Below are 15,244 nucleotides of genomic sequence, written 5' to 3'. Positions count from 1 at the left end.
CAAAAAAAAAAAAAAAGTGTGAAGCTATCTGAAGATTGACTCAATCGACCTGATGCAATGAGGAAGTCCACTAGAGGATTTAAGCAATAGGCCAAGTTTTCAATGGAATCTTAAAATAATTAAGTGATCTTAAAATGCTTGACTCAATTTCTGAGTTGTCGCTTGTGTATCCTCATCAAATGTGGTAGTTAAGAGACCTGATGAAGAGAAGAGTTTGGATCTGAGTTGCTGTCTGTTAAGTAAAAATTGATTTGTTGTATAATCTGAGCAAGCTGTTTACCACCTGAAGAGTCTGCATTAAGAAAAAAATGTGCAATAGTGGACAACAATGCTCTTTTTATGAGGATTACACAGTGTAAAAGTGACCGTCATGTTTCAAAGCTTCATAAATTGGGAAAATAGATAAATAACTGTGGATAGTTTTGCCTTTTTGTAAACAGATACTGATAAAAAGACATAGAATAAAGGCTCTCTCTTTTAATAATTTCCAAATATCTTATAACTTTCCACCGCCTTTCACTCAAACTCCCCATTACTCCAGTTATGCAGCATTAATGCTGAGGGCTTTATGGGCTGCCATTACTTCTGTACATGCTTTTCCATTTAATTTTAAAGTTCCATTGCTCTAGGACATTAGGATTGTTTTCAGATTTCTTTTTTTTTTAAATTTATTTTTTATTATTACACTTTAAGTTCTAGGGTACATGTGCATAACGTGCAGGTTTATTACATATGTATACTTGTGCCATGTTGGTGTGCTGCACCCATCAACTCGTCAGCACCCATCAACTCGTCATTTACATCAGGTATAACTCCCAATGCAATCCCTTCCCCCTCCCACCTCCCCATGATAGGCACCGGTGTGTGATGTTCCCCTTCCTGAGTCCAAGTGATCTCATTGTTCAGTTCCCACCTATGAGTGAGAACATGTGGTGTTTGGTTTTCTGTTCTTGTGATAGTTTGCTAAGAATGATGGTTTCCAGCTGCATCCATGTCCCTACAAAGGACACAAACTCATCCTTTTTTATGGCTGCATAGTATTCCATGGTGTATATGTGCCACATTTTCTTAATCCAATCTGTCACTGATGGACATTTGGGTTGATTCCAAGTCTTTGCTATTGTGAATAGTGGCGCAATAAACATACGTGTGCATGTGTCTTTATAGCAGCATGATTTATAATCCTTTGGGTATATACCCAGTAATGGGATGGCTGGGTCATATGGTACTTCTAGTTCTAGATCCTTGAGGAATCGCCATACTGTTTTCCATAATGGTTGAACTAGTTTACAATCCCACCAACAGTGTAAAAGTGTTCCTATTTCTCCACATCCTCTCCAGCACCTGTTGTTTCCTGACTTTTTAATGATCGCCATTCTAACTGGTGTGAGATGGTATCTCATTGTGGTTTTGATTTGCATTTCTCTGATGGCCAGTGATGATGAGCATTTTTTCATGTGTCTGTTGGCTGTATGAATGTCTTCTTTTGAGAAATGTCTGTTCATATCCTTTGCCCACTTTTTGATGGGGTTGTTTGTTTTTTTCTTGTAAATTTGTTTGAGTTCTTTGTAGGTTCTGGATATTAGCCCTTTGTCAGATGAGTAGATTGCAAAAATTTTCTCCCATTCTGTAGGTTGCCTGTTCACTCTGATGGTAGTTTCTTTTGCTGTGCAGAAGCTCTTTAGTTTAATGAGATCCCATTTGTCAATTTTGGCTTTTGCTGCCATTGCTTTTGGTGTTTTAGACATGAAGTCTTTGCCCATGCCTATGTCCTGAATGGTACTACCTAGGTTTTCCTCTAGGGTTTTTATGGTATTAGGTCTAACATTTAAGTCTCTAATCCACCTTGAATTAATTTTCGTATAAGGAGTAAGGAAAGGATCCAGTTTCAGCTTTCTACTTATGGCTAGCCAATTTTCCCAGCACCATTTATTAAATAGGGAATCCTTTCCCCATTTCTTGTTTCTCTCAGGTTTGTCAAAGATCAGATGGCTGTAGATGTGTGGTATTATTTCTGAGGACTCTGTTCTGTTCCATTGGTCTATATCTCTGTTTTGGTACCAGTACCATGCTGTTTTGGTTACTGTAGCCTTGTAGTATAGTTTGAAGTCAGGTAGCATGATGCCTCCAGCTTTGTTCTTTTGACTTAGGATTGTCTTGGAGATGCGGGCTCTTTTTTGGTTCCATATGAACTTTAAAGCAGTTTTTTCCAATTCTGTGAAGAAACTCGTTGGTAGCTTGATGGGGATGGCATTGAATCTATAAATAACCTTGGGCAGTATGGCCATTTTCACGATATTGATTCTTCCTATCCATGAGCATTGTATGTTCTTCCATTTGTTTGTGTCCTCTTTTATTTCACTGAGCAGTGGTTTGTAGTTCTCCTTGAAGAGGTCCTTTACATCCCTTGTAAGTTGGATTCCTAGGTATTTTATTCTCTTTGAAGCAATTGTGAATGGAAGTTCATTCATGATTTGGCTCTGTGTTTGTCTGTTACTGGTGTATAAGAATGCTTGTGATTTTTGCACATTAATTTTGTATCCTGAGACTTTGCTGAAGTTTCTTATCAGCTTAAGGAGATTTTGGGCTGAGACAATGGGGTTTTCTAAATATACAATCATGTCATCTGCAAAGAGGGACAATTTGACTTTTTCTTTTCCTAACTGAATACCCTTGATTTCTTTCTCTTGCCTGATTGCCCTAGCCAGAACTTCCAACACTATGTTGAATAGGAGTGGTGAGAGAGGGCATCCCTGTCTTGTGCCAGTTTTCAAAGGGAATTTTTCCAGTTTTTGCCCATTCAGTATGATATTGGCTGTGGGTTTGTCATAAATAGCTCTTATTATTTTGAGGTACGTTCCATCAATACCGAATTTATTGAGCGTTTTTAGCATGAAGGGCTGTTGAATTTTGTCAAAAGCCTTTTCTGCATCAATTGAGATAATCATGTGGTTCTTGTCTTTGGTTCTGTTTATATGCTGGATTATGTTTATTGATTTGCGAATGTTGAACCAGCCTTGCATCCCAGGGATGAAGCCCACTTGATCATGGTGGATAAGCTTTTTGATGTGTTGCTGAATCTGGTTTGCCAGTATTTTATTGAGGATTTTTGCATCGATGTTCATCAGGGATATTGGTCTAAAATTCTCTTTTTTTGTTGTGTCTCTGCCAGGCTTTGGTATCAGGATGATGTTGGCGTCATAAAAATGAGTTAGGGAGGATTCCCTCTTTTTCTATTGATTGGAATAGTTTCAGAAGGAATGCTACCAACTCCTCCTTGTACCTCTGGTAGAATTCAGCTGTGAATCCATCTGGTCCTGGACTTTTTTTGGTTGGTAGGCTATAATTATTGCCTCAATTTCAGAGCCTGCTATTGGTCTATTCAGGGATTCAACTTCTTCCTGGTTTAGTCTTGGAAGAGTGTAAGTGTCCAGGAAATTATCCATTTCTTCTAGATTTTCCAGTTTATTTGCATAGAGGTGTTTATAGTATTCTCTGATGGTAGTTTGTATTTCTGTGGGGTCGGTGGTGATTTCCCCTTTATCATTTTTAATTGTGTCGATTTGATTCTTCTCTCTTTTCTTCTTTATTAGCCTTGCTAGTGGTCTGTCAATTTTGTTGATCTTTTCAAAAAACCAGCTCCTGGATTCATTGATTTTTTGGAGGGTTTTTTGTGTCTCTATCTCCTTCAGTTCTGCTCTGATCTTAGTTATTTCTTGCCTTCTGCTAGCTTTCGAATGTGTTTGCTCTTGCTTCTCTAGTTCTTTTAATTGCGATGTTAGGGTGTCAATTTTAGATCTTTCCTGCTTTCTCTTGTGGGCATTTAGTGCTATAAATTTCCCTCTACACACTGCTTTAAATGTGTCCCAGAGATTCTGGTATGTTGTATCTTTGTTCTCATTGGTTTCAAAGAACATCTTTATTTCTGCCTTCATTTTGTTATGTACCCAGTAGTCATTCAGGAGCAGGTTGTTCAGTTTCCATGTAGTTGAGCGGTTTTGATTGAGTTTCTTAGTCCTGAGTTCTAGTTTGATTGCAGTGTGGTCTGAGAGACAGTTTGTTGTAATTTCTGTTCTTGTACATTTGCTAAGGAGTGCTTTACTTCCAATTACGTGGTCAATTTTGGAGTAAGTACGATGTGGTGCTGAGAAGAATGTATATTCTGTTGATTTGGGGTGGAGAGTTCTATAGATGTCTATTAGGTCTGCTTGCTGCAGAGATGAGTTCAATTCCTGGGTATCCTTGTTAACTTTCTGTCTCGTTGATCTGTCTAATGTTGACAGTGGAGTGTTGAAATCTCCTATTATTATTGTATGGGAGTCTAAGTCTCTTTGTAAGTCTCTAAGGACTTGCTTTATGAATCTGGGTGCTCCTGTATTGGGTGCATATATATTTAGGATAGTTAGCTCTTCCTGTTGAATTGATCCTTTTACCATTATGTAATGGCCTTCTTTGTCTCTTTTGATCTTTGATGGTTTAAAGTCTGTTTTATCAGAGACTATTATGCAACCCCTGCTTTTTTTTGTTCTCCATTTGCTTGGTAAATCTTCCTCCATCCCTTTATTTTGAGCCTATGTATGTCTCTGCGTGTGAGATGGGTCTCCTGAATACAGCAGACTGATGGGTCTTGACTCTTTATCCAGTTTGCCAGTCTGTGTCTTTTAATTGGAGCATTTAGTCCATTTACATTTAAGGTTAATATTGTTATGTGTGAACTTGACTCTGCCATTATGATATTAACTGGTTATTTTGCTCATTAGTTGATGCAGTTTCTTCCTAGCCTCGATGGTCTTTACATTTTGGCATGTTTTTGCAATGGCTGGTACCAGTTGTTCCTTTCCATGTTTAGTGCTTCCTTCAGGGTCTCTTGTAAGGCAGGCCTAGTGGTGACAAAATCTCTAAGCATTTGCTTATCTGTAAAGGATTATATTTCTCCTTCACTTATGAAACTTAGTTTGGCTGGATATGAAATTCTGGGTTTAAAATTCTTTTCTTTAAGAATGTTGAATATTGGCCCCCACTCTCTTCTGGCTTGGAGAGTTTCTGCTGAGAGATCTGCTGTTAGTCTGATGGGCTTCCCTTTGTGGGTAACCCGACCTTTCTCTCTGGCTGCCCTTAAGATTTTTTCCTTCATTTCAACTTTGGTGAATCTGGCAATCATGTGTCTTGGAGTTGCTCTTCTCGAGGAGTATCTTTGTGGTGTTCTCTGTATTTCCTGGATTTGAATGTTGGCCTGCCCTACTAGGTTGGGGAAGTTCTCCTGGATGATATCCTGAAGAGTGTTTTCCAACTTGGTTCCATTTTCCCCCTCACTTTCAGGCACCCCAATCAGACATAGATTTGGTCTTTTTACATAATCCCATACTTCTTGCAGGCTTTGTTCATTTATTTTTCTTCTTTTTTCTTTTGGTTTCTCTTCTCGCTTCATTTCATTCATTTGATCCTCAATCGCTGATACTCTTTCTTCCAGTTGATTGAGTCGGTTACTGAAGCTTGTGCATTTGTCACATAGTTCTCGTGTCATGGTTTTCATCTCTTTCATTTTGTTTATGACCTTCTCTGAATTAATTACTCTAGCCATCAATTCTTCCACTTTTTTTTCAAGATTTTTAGTTTCTTTGTGCTGGGTACGTAATTCCTCCTTTAGCTCTGAGAAATTTGATGGACTGAAGCCTTCTTCTCTCATCTCGTCAAAGTCATTCTCCGTCCAGCTTTGCTCCGTTGCTGGCGATGAGCTGTGCTCCTTTGCCGGGGGAGATGCGCTCTTATTTTTTGAATTTCCAGCTTTTCTGCCCTGCTTTTTCCCCATCTTTGTGGTTTTATCTGCCTCTGGTCTTTGATGATGGTGATGTACTGATGGGGTTTTGGTGTAGGTGTCCTTCCTGCTTGATAGTTTTCCTTCTAACAGTCAGGACCCTCAGCTGTAGGTCTGTTGGAGATTGCTTGAGGTCCACTCCAGACCCTGTTTGCCTGGGTATCAGCAGCAAAGGCTGCAGAAGATAGAATATTGCTGAACAGCGAGTGTACCTTTCTGATTCTTGCTTTGGAAGCTTCCTCTCAGGGGTGTACTCCACCCTGTGAGGTGTGGGGTGTCAGACTGCCCCTAGTGGGGGATGTCTCCCAGTTAGGCTACTCAGGGGTCAGGGACCCACTTGAGCAGGGAGTCTGTCCCTTCTCAGATCTCAACCTCCGTGTTGGGAGATCCACTGCTCTCTTCAAAGCTGTCAGACAGAGTCGTTTGCGTCTGCAGAGGTTTCTGCTGCTTTCGTTATTGTTTACTGTGCCCTGTCCCCAGAGGTGGAGTCTACAGAGACAGGCAGGTTTCCTTGAGCTGCTGTGAGCTCCACCCAGTTTGAGCTTCCCAGCAGCTTTGTTTACCTACTTAAGCCTCAGCAATGGTGGGCGCCCCTCCCCCAGCCTCGCTGCTGCCTTGCCGGTAGATCACAGACTGCTGTGCTAGCAATGAGGGAGGCTCTGTGGGCGTGGGACCCTCCTGGCCAGGTGTGGGATATGATCTCCTGGTGTGCCTATTTGCTTAAAGCGCAGTATTGGGGTGGGAGTTACCTGATTTTCCAGGTGTTGTGTGTCTCAGTTCCCCTGGCTAGGAAAAGGGATTCCCTTCCCCCTTGTGCTTCCCAGGTGAGGCGATGCCTAGCCCTGCTTCAGCTCTCGCTGGTCGGGCTGCAGCAGCTGACCAGCACGGATCGTCCGGCACTCCCCAGTGAGATGAACCCAGTACCTCAGTTGAAAATGCAGAAATCACCGGTCTTCTGTGTCGCTAGTGCTGGGAGTTGGAGACTGGAGCTGTTCCTATTCGACCATCTTCCCAGAGTCTGTTTTCAGATTTCTTAAGGTCAAGGTCAGTGAGTCAAATATACTGGAGCATAATAACATTTATTTTTCATCCTTTTAAAAGTCTCACATTTATTTTGAAAAGACCAGGAAACCCATCCATCTTTACCTCTCCTTAATGTTAATTCAATCTGAGCTTTTAATTTTTAACTTTTTGCAGCATGATTTGTAACATAGATGGCTAGCCTTAAATTTGGCAAAAAAAAAAAAAAAAAAAAAAAAAAAAGTGTTTCTTTTTTGCTCTTGCTGAAGCAAGCCATTCTGGACATCTGTAGGTCTGCTCTTGTTGGTGAACTGATGACAGTGGAGGCACCTGCACTTTGGAAATAAACATTATATAAAAAGAAGTCAAGCAGCAAAGGTTAAACCAGAACATGAACCCTGTTGCACATATGAGCCCCAGGCAGGCATTCTATAGAATCTGAGAAGCTAGTCCCTTGGGAGAGGGAGAACTTTGTGTTCTCGCCCAGTCACTCTCCACTGCTGCTCAGAACAATGCAGACATGCCCTAGTGAAAGTCAGCTTTACCCAGGCAAAGCGAGATAGGAAGACATTTTAGGGTGAAACTAGAAAATGATATCTGAAGATAATTGCAAAAAATAAAGTGATTTTAAAATTTTCTTTGGGGCATGGTCATCTGCATGGGATATCTAGAACTGTGGCAGCCATCTGGAGACCTTGAAGGAAGTCAGTCTAAAAGCAGACACTTGGCTGTGTCTTAAATCTCACTATTGGCAAAATGGAAAGAAGAAAAGCATCTATATTCTCATTACTTTCACTGGTTTACTGAATTAACCATCATAATAAGAAAAGACAGAGTTTCAGGAATAAGTATTTTTGTATGTTAAAAAAGTGATTTTTAGATGTTAGCAACTACAAATTAAAGATGGTCCTTTGAGTTAGAGATAAAATAGAGTTTTTTGGTGACCTCCTTTGTAGTTGAATAACCACTACCTACACAGGATCTTCACTGAGGCAATTGGTTTTAAATACCACTTTTGAAACCACCATTTTTCCTGTTAATTTACAATTGTTAGAAAGATAGTGATAGGTAATTAAAAGACTATAACAGGGAATGTACTCACAGAATAAATATGAAATATCTTTGATACTGTGGTGCTAAAGGATAGATGAGAAATTCTTCAGTCAGCTTCAGGTTTTCTCCCATTCGAATCATGGGGTTAGCGTTTAATTAGTGGGACAATGTAACAGACTAGGTATCTAAAGACTCATTCTTTCCTTCACTTAGGAGAATTACTACTAGTCAATTATCCCTTTACAACATGCTATTTATCTCATCTTCATGTACACATTTTAGAAATAAGCAAGGATGCTATGATTCATGTCTGCGATTTTGGTCTCCTGGTTTTAAAATTGCCCATAAGTGTAGATGCTGTTATGATGTCACACTCACAAGAAACCTGAGTTTACCATCAAGACACATTGTGAAAGCTTGACATTGTTATTCCAGCATTATCCAAAGTTATTATTTTTGTGATGCAGGATGAAGCTGAATTGAACTAAAGAACTAGACATACTGTGCAAAGTCTGATGACATTTTCTTGAAAGCCGACCCAGACTACTACAAGTTCTTTAACTTTTGTCATTTAAAATTAATTTGAATGAAAAAATATTAGGAGCACTTGTTTCTGGCTATTTTGAACAAAGTCATTTCTTTTTGGAACATTAATGGCTCCAAGGTAGAAGGAGAAAAATGAGGGACTTGCTTATGAGTTTATGGAAGAAACGTTATGTTTTCAAAATGAGAACCCAAGGTAATTACTTCACTTGAGGGAAAAAGGGATTATGGCACTTTGGCACATTCCACAAACCAATGAAATATTAGCAAAACAAGTAGCCTTAGAAATGACATTTATGTGGCATACATAAGCTCAGATTTTAGAGATAAATCTTATCTCAACACTTCTGTCTCTGCCTCCCTACTCCACTCCTCTAAGTTTCTCACCTATAAACAAGAAAATATTCTTCAGAGTATGAGGTTGGCGTTAGCATAGGTCGCAGAAAATCCAGCGAGCCCAGTAATAGAGTGTGATACTGTGTGTGCTGATACTTCCAGGAAGTGCAGTGGTGCTACCTGGGGAAATAGACCCAGCTGCATGGGCTGACCTTGGGTGAGTTGTATAGTCATGCTTTCTTGGTTTCCTCAGCTGCAAAGGGGTAAGTAGACGGTGATGCTATCTACCTTGCTGGTGTTCCACAAATACTACTGAAGTGGTAGTTGATTAACACTTTGAATGAATGTACTATTTTAAAACTGCCCTTATTGCCGTTTCTTCAGGGCATAGAAATCTTCTCACAGCCAGGAGCTAGTCTACCTGTACACCATGTCCATGAAGCTTGGAAAGGAGAAGAATGTGAATCTTAGACAAGAGCATGAGTTCATTTATTTAGATCATGACAAGGCAAGGCACTTATTTGTGAGTGGAGAAAGACCATTTGGCATCTGGCAGTGGCCACCCCCAAATAAAAATAAGTAAAATTAAGTTATATTTCCATCATACTCAAATTAAAAATTTAAAAACTGTCCAGAAAAGAGCAAATATGCATATATATGGAGGGGAATTAACATGTTTACTCTCAACATGTACTAATCATTACACTGGAAGAATGCATAAGTTATTTTCATATGGTCTGCTTATAGCAAACTCACTCTCATAGCTATCAGATACTCAAGAATTTTCATTAGAAACCAGTACTCAAATCAATAGTCTTCCAGTTTGAATGGGAATAGGAGAAAAGGTTAGACATGGCTGCTATTTCAGCTTTGGTTGCTGTCCAAGACGCTGATGTGCTGTTACCTAGCAGTAGGCATTGGGGTCACAGAAATTCTGTGTGTCAATTCTATGACCAATCTGCCTGAAGTTCTGCAACAGTGAAAATAGTAACTTTCTTAGAATCCCATGGCTCACAACACTTCTGCTTATAGAAATAAAATATGTCTTTTGAAGAATGTGCACTAAAACTGGAAAAATAGGTCAAGACATTTTAAAGTGCATTTAGATGACAAGAAATGATCAGTCATAGTCACAAAATCTAACCCCTATGTGCCATTAATTAGTGCACTTTCAGCTTTGAATGCCATTGGTTGTCCACAATCCAGGCATCTTAAACCTGTAAAAGAAAAGGATGGATTTTAGGGCCACCTCGCTATGGCGGTTTTAAATAGAGTAATAACCTAAGTTCTATCATTATTAAGTCTCAAAGACAGTGATGCCTAATAGTATAATTATTTGTCTATTTATAGATTCTCAATGAACAGTATGTCTTAGTTTATTGCTGTACTTGTTTGGATGTTAATTAACTGTCAGAGCAATTAAATAACAATTCTTATCATTTGAGGGGCTTAAGGAGAGTCTGCTGGGTCAGTTTAAGATTTAAACGTAGATCAAATTGCCCAAGATAACATTTTTTTCCCTTTCCCTTTAGAAGCATTTTAATATGCATTGTTCCTTAGAATCCTCCACAGACAGCATACTCTCCAGTTTTGGAAATTCTGTTTGGAATTCAAAAATACTTCCTTTAAGGAAAGTCTTATAATGACTTTTTTATAACCAAGCCAGAGATAAAGAAGCAGTGGGTTCAGCAATTTATATCACACCCTTTGCACACATCTTTCCCACCTTAGCTTACACATACATATGTAAATAATGTGAGTCGAGAAACTGAGAAAAATGTGCACATCTTCCACTGAATTCCCCAAATGGGCAACTCAGGCCATTTTTGGCTCTTCAGTTACCTAGCAAATATGCTTTCTGCTAGAAAGAGTGGAAAGGCAGAAGCTCTTGAAATTGCTCAGCTATCTGGGTAAACTCCAGTTATTGGACTGGGAATTTCAATCTGGATTCTCTAAAATCTCTCTTTTGTGAGTATCGAGGTCGCTCGCTGGTTTCGAAAACTGTCAGTGCTCACAAGAAACTCTTCACAACTATTAACGGATGACTCAGTTTGCCTCTGTATGTTCTCCCAATAGCAGAATTGTTGGCTGGCACCTGCTCAGCTTTTTAAGCAATCCCAGAAAAATGGATGTTAAAACCTTCTGGTGATTCAGCAGCGGGTGGAAATGTTACTGCTGTGTTAGAAGGATTTGTTTCTACAGGCAAAGAGCTTTTATGTATTTGCCTGGGTTATTTAATAAATTTCGGTTTATAGAGGCCATTTATTTATGATTTTCTGTTTACAGCTGGACCACACTATGTAAATACTGAACCAATCCTGCATGCTGCTATATTTTTGTTTTATACATCAAATTAGGGAAACTCTTCATACCACACCAAAAGACTGTTTTGAGGACTGGCCTTCACAAAAATTGAGTTTTAACTGTATACTTAAAGAAACAACTGTCTCCTTTCCACTGTTTTTTCAGAAGTCTGAATCAGCCCCCGCCTCCAGGGTAAAATTACACTTAGCAGCACCTCGTGTAGCTGGCAGGGCAACCCGTCCAATTTACTCCATAGATATAATCCTGCATTTGAATAACTGAGGTAAACATAGTTTATTGCTACCATAAGGTACTGTCATTGCAACTGTAGGCAGTCATTAAGTCAATGATAATTTATGGTTCTATCACCACAAAAAGGTGTAGCAAACTTTTTGAACTCTGCAATCAAAAAGAACTAAAAATGCCCATAAATCTGAATGTTATCATCCTAAAACCTTTGAGGATTGAGCTGATGTCATTTTCTTTCCCAATTATACTGCACCACATAATTATTATGTTAAAAAGAGAAAAGAAAATGTATTAAAAGCCTTGTAGACATAATTTGATGTGAGAAAATCTTAAAATACATGAGTTTCATAAAGTGGAGTCCATCAACCCATGATATAGTCTGTCAGCCTCTATAGGCCATGCGTCCTATAGATGTAATTGTCCTAATGAAACAAGCCCATTTAAAGCATACATATTCTGTACTAGATTCTGCACAGAACAAATTCTGTAAAAAAATTGAAATTTGATTTTATAAAGAGAAAGTCCTAAGTTAGGAGTCAAGAAGAATGGTCTCTTTCACATATTTGAAATAGCCATTCCACCTCTTGGACCTGGTCCTGAGCTGTGGATGGTACTATCACCAATGTGTCTTTTAGCTCTAAGACTATTTTGGAAAAAACGTCTTACAGATGCTCTAAAGCCATACATTGGAGAAGAGAATGTTTTACATTAAAATACAAAAGTAGTTTTAAATTTTAGAGCAAGAAAAATAAATGTATTAAACTAATCTCATGTTATTTGTGCCCACATTAGATAACAGACAGTTCCACAGTCATTTTAAGTTGCAAATGTTTTCAGTACAGGAATTAGGCTTATCTTTGGAAAATAGTAATCAAAACCCCAAATGTTATTTAATAGGTAAACTCCTTTTGACAGGTGGGGTTTACTTTGGCCTGGAAGATTCCAGTAGAAAAGTGGTGGGATGGAGTTAATTTCTTATTTGTTTTTCCTGCCTCATGGCTCCCTCTTGCTAACTAGTTTCTAAACACTTTGGAGTGGAGAAGTAGCAGGGAGAAGAGAGGAAGAAATAAGTGGGCAGGGTCTAGGTTTTACTGGATCAGAGTAATTTGACTTCTTGCCTTCTGGCGCTGGCCCTTTCTCTTGTGAAAAACATTTTTCAGAGGCTGAAAGAGTGTGTCTCCTGGGTCTCATTCTTTCTTCCCAGCAATCCTCTTGACCCAGGTAGATGCATCCTGTTCTGGGTAGATTTGCAGTTTCTTCCACAGCCATTTATCCCCAGCTTCTTGCTTCTGGGCCTCTTCTGCACCTGCAGGCTCTGCTGTTGGAAAGAGCCCAGAGTGATCTGGAATCTGCTCTACCGGGTGGCACCTCTCTCTGTTGAGGGAAGCACTGATTCCCCACTGTTCCCCAACAAATTATAGGAGTCCTTTCCTCTTCTCCTGACTCCCATCTAAGTATTAGTTGGCTCTCACTGTCTAAATTTCCTGGATAGGTGTCAGATCCTGGTCTGTCCTGCCTTCCATGTTAGGCAGTCACATAGGTATTCCAAGTAGCCCCATGGACTCCCCCTCACCAGATTTGGGGCATCCTCCACCTTTCTCATGAGTAAGAGGAGAGGGCTCAAAGTCGAGCTTTCTTCAGTGACATCTCAACAAATCCTCTTCGCAGGATTCTCCCTCCTACACTTTTGAACACATTTAATATTTCAAAGTGCATAAAAAGGTTCAAGAGACAATGAAGAATGTCTTGGGAATTTCCTCTGAAAATTTGCATTTAGTGATTCCGCAACTCATCACGAGCCCCTCATCTTTTATAAGTTAATGTTTAATTGAAATATCAATTTTAACACCTAGCAGCTTGGCTAGATGGTTAAGCATTTATAGAAAGGATATGCAATGAATACATAATTGTAGAAATACTCTTTAAAAAAATCCACAATTGAGTTTTTTTTTTAAGAAACCTAACTACTTTAACGAGGTATAATTCATATACCACAAAATTCATCTTTCAAAACGTGTATGACTCACTGTTTTTTAGTGTATTCACAGAATGATGCAACCGTCACCAGTAATTTTAGAATAGTTTCATCACCCTCAAGAGACACCTTATGTCTCTTAACAGTCATCCCCATTCCCTGCCCACTACCTATACCTCTGGAAACCAGAGGTTTCTTCCTGTATCTATGAATTTGCCTATGCTGAACAGTTAATAAAAGTGAAGTGGCTGGGTGCAGTAGCTCACACTTCTAATCCTAGCACTTTGGGAGGCTGAAGCGGGAGGATTGCTTGAGCCCAAGAGTTCAGGGCAGCCTGGGCAACATAGGGAGACCCCCATCTCTACAAAAAAGTAAAAACATTAGCCAGCATGGTGGCATGCAGCTGTGGTCACAGCTGCTTGGGAAGCTGAGGTGGAAGGATCACTTGAGTCCAGGAGGTTGAGGCTGCAGTGAGCTGTGATTGCGTCACCACACTTTAAGCCTGGGTGACAGAGTGAGACATTGTCTCTAAAAATAAAAGAAAAGAAGGAAAGAAAAGAAGATGAAAAATTGAGTCATACAACATATCACCTCTTGTATATGGCTTCTTTTACTCAGCAGAATGTTCCCAAGGTCCATCCGTGTTGTAGTTTCCACTGTTACTTCATACCTTTTTATCGCCAAATAATTTTCCATTGTATGGATACACCATATTTTGTTGATACATTTATTATTTGATGGACATTTGGGTTGTTGTCACTTTTTGGCTATTATGAATAATGTGGCTACGAACATTTGTGTACAAATTTTCGAGTGGACATGCTTTCATTTCTCTTGGTTATAAACCTAGGACTGGATCATATACTAACTGCATATTTAACATTTTGAGGAACTGTTTACCAAAGTGTTTACTAAAGTGTCTGCACTATTTTGCATTCCTACCAGCAACGTATGAGGGTTCCAATTTCTCCACATCCTCACCAACACTTATTACCTTTTGTTTTTATTTTAATTATCCTAGTGTTGGTAAAGTGGTTTTGATTTGCATTTCCCTAATGACTAATGATGTTGAACATATTTTCATTGGTTTTCTGGCCACTTATGTATATATTTTGGAAAAATGTATATTCATGTGCTTTTCTCATTTATTAATTACTTTTTAATTGTTAATTAAAAGTTCTTCATTTATGATGCAAGTCCCTTATCAGATAGATGATTGCAAAATTGTCTTCCCATTTGTGGGTTGTATGTTTACTTGGTGTCCTTTGAAGCATAAAAATGTTTAATTTTGTTGAAATATGATATATATCTTTTCTATTGTTGTTTGTACATTTACTGTTATCTAAGAAACCATTGCTTATCCCAATGTTATGAAAATTTATTCTATGTTCTCCCCTAAGAGTTCTAGAGTTTAGGTCTTACATTTATGCCGATGATCTATTTTGAATTAATTTCTGTATATAGTATGAGATAGGTGTCCAACTTCATTCCTTTGCATTTGGGTAACCAGTTATTCTGGCAACATATGTTTGAAAGGAGATTCTTGGCCCGGCATAGTGGCTCACACCTGTAATCCCGGCAATTTGGGAGGCTGAGGCAGGCAGATCACTTGAGGTCAGGAGTTCGAGACCAGTCTGGCCAACATGGTGAAACCCCATCTCTACTAAAAATATAAAAATTAGCCTGGCGTGGTGGTGGGCACCTGTAATCCCAGCTACTTGGGAGGCTGAGGCAGGAGAATTACTTGAACCCAGGAGGCAGAGGTTTCAGTGAGTCAAGATTAAGCCACTTCACCCTAGCCTGGGTGACAGAGCGAGACTCCATCTCAAAATAAATAAATAAGTAAATAAATGTTAAAAAAAATTTTAAAAATAAAAGGAAATTCTCAAGACTTAATAGCAGCTTGGGTGTTTTGGTGGCATCTATGTCCAGCTGTAAGTGATGATAAA

The sequence above is a fragment of the Macaca nemestrina genome, chromosome 8 (genome assembly GCF_043159975.1).
Source record: "Macaca nemestrina isolate mMacNem1 chromosome 8, mMacNem.hap1, whole genome shotgun sequence".
NCBI classification, from domain to species: Eukaryota; Metazoa; Chordata; class Mammalia; order Primates; family Cercopithecidae; genus Macaca; species Macaca nemestrina.
Note: the sequence above shows the minus strand (reverse complement) of the source record.